Source organism: Sardina pilchardus, chromosome 6, assembly GCF_963854185.1.
Source record: "Sardina pilchardus chromosome 6, fSarPil1.1, whole genome shotgun sequence".
NCBI lineage: Eukaryota > Metazoa > Chordata > Actinopteri > Clupeiformes > Clupeidae > Sardina > Sardina pilchardus.
Genome location: NC_084999.1, coordinates 25,493,152 through 25,495,651, shown reverse-complemented (window position 1 = coordinate 25,495,651; position 2,500 = coordinate 25,493,152). Strand labels below are relative to the sequence as shown.

Here is a 2,500-nt window from a genome sequence, read left to right as displayed (position 1 = left end):
CTCACCCGCCTCCCGCTGCAAGTGTATTTAAGCCGGCCTCCTTTTCCTCATGACAGACGCCCCGGCGTTCGTAGAGTTTTCCCTCCTCCTCCTCCTACACCTCCATTTCACTGATAGCCCAGTTACTCATCCTCCTTACAAGGAGGTGCAAGTGGCCATCGCTTCAACGCAATCTCCACTTCAGGCATTCCAGGACCATGGCCAGCTACCTCGCCAAACAGGCTCTTACCGTTATAAGACACAAGTCACAACAATCATACTGATGGGTGAACTAGTGACAACAACTAGTGACAACAACTGGCACTGTTTAAAATCCATAGGATGCCACACACTAAACTGGAACTGTCTACAATCCATAGGATGCCACACTACACTGGCACTGTTTCTAAAATACCAACCTGTCTGGCTCCAGGCAGATTCTTGAGTACCATGCGTCAGCCCTAAGGTCAAATTATGATGCCTCTCCTTGCTTGCCTTCATCATTGAGCCCCGCGGCCTTTTCCAAAGTGGTGCAATTAACTATCGTTTATTGACAGTGCCCTTCAAGCAGACCACGTCTAGATGGGGCATCGTGGCGGCAGGATTAGCCAACCGTCGTCAGGGGGCAGACAGAGGCTGGCATGGCACGAGACAGAGAGAGGGCAGATCAGAGGGGTGGGGGTGGGATGGGTGGAGAGGAGAGGAAAACAAGAGGAAAGGATCATTGCCCATGGAAATGTCAGGAGTCTCGACGCAGCTAGGCGATCGTGCATCCTCACAGTGATGAGGCAGCGCTGTCTCGACTGCTAAATTCCTGACAGGACTGCACACAAACACACACACACATACACACACACACACACGTACACACACGGAAGCATACATAAATCCCAGACAAAGAGATACCGCTCTGAAATAGCAGACTGAAAAACACAGACACTTCCTCTAGTTGATATGCAGAGGTCAGCTCTGGAAGCCAAGCCTGGAACATTGCAAAGTTCAGACCATTTCCACATTCCGCTTTAATTGCCTGTTTATTCATGAAAGTACGAACCCTTGGAGCTGAACCTTGAACCTACATTCAGCTAATAACTGCTGTACCACTCTAACATTAATCTTTAATTGGTATCAGGACACCATTTTTTCTATATTACTAAGGCAATTGTAGCTAATTTAGCCGTTATTGCAATAGAAACTATAATCCCATTCACCTTAGAGACTGCAAAGATCTGTAATCTCTTTCACGCTCCACAAGGTAAGGAACTTGATGGTGCTACAACTATCCATATTAAAACATGGGATTCAAAGCAAACAAGCACTTGCAAATGAGCTCATCTTACCCCGCCAGAAAAAACCTCCACATACTCAAATCTGTCCAAATATCTCACACACATTATACAGACACACACACACACACACACACACACACACACACACACACACACACACACACGTCATCCAAAGGTCAGTGTGCTGGCATTGAACTTGCAAGCAGACGCTCCAGATCCCTAAAAAGCCAGCTCTCTCTCTCTCTCTCTCTCTATTTGCTCTCCCTCTTCTCTCCCCCTTTCTCTTTCTCTCTCTCATTCTTTATGTCTCTGTTCTTTCCTCCATAGTCCCTGTTGAGTCGCTGCTGACTCCTACTCTCTGCTTGACCTTTTAATCTTTTCTCCTCTCCTCCTCTCCCTGGACTCTATACCCTTTCAGAAATCCTTCACCTATTTCCTGCGCTTCCACTCTCTCTCTCCCCCCACACACACACACACACACGCACGCACGCACGGACACACACACACACACACTGCCAAACTCCTCTTCACACTCTCCTCCAGTTCCTCTTTTTGATATATTCTGCCTTTATCTTTTTGTCCTTGAGGACTTGCCATAGGTGATGCTCTCAGCAGATATCACAGCCTCCTAGGCGTTGATAAAAAAGCAACTGAAGCAGTAGGTGCCCTTCTCCCTCACCCTCTCCCTCAGTGTCTACGTGTGTGTGTGTGTGTGTGTGTGTGTGCGTGTGTGTGTGTGTGTGTGTGTGTGTGTGTGTGTGTGTGTGTGTGTGTGTGTGTCTGTGTGCACGCTTGCCTCTCTTCTCACCTCATCAGTTAACATGTTTACTCACCGACCTCCACGTCCTACAGGCCTCTGCCCGCACCCCCCTCTCCCCACACCCACACACACACACACACACACACACACACACACACGCACCCGCAGTCCTCTCTAGTCATCTTTGTAATTGTCTGTATGAATTATTTACCTGGGCCAGGGGATGGATATGAATTCATCATGCCCCTCCGCCGCGCACGCTCTTAATTATCAAGCGCTGTGGAATGATGGGAAATGACAGGGACGGGGTAATTACGGGATTCCTGAGACATACCAAAGGCGGATCACCTCTTCAAATATTCATGTTCCGGACACATCGCCTGTAGGTGAGGCTATTACACGTATAACCAATTCAGCCATCCTCTCTCTCTCTCTCTCTCTCTCTCTCTCTCTCTCTATGTCTGTCTCTCTC

The 2,500-nt window shown here is 48.4% G+C and overlaps 1 protein-coding gene across 2 annotated transcripts in view; it reads right to left on the bottom strand.

Annotated features, from left to right (window-relative positions):
• cdk14 (cyclin dependent kinase 14) overlaps positions 1-2,500 on the bottom strand; it is a 194,875-nt gene that overhangs the window by 75,322 nt on the left and 117,053 nt on the right. The gene's annotated exons all lie outside the window — the stretch shown is intronic.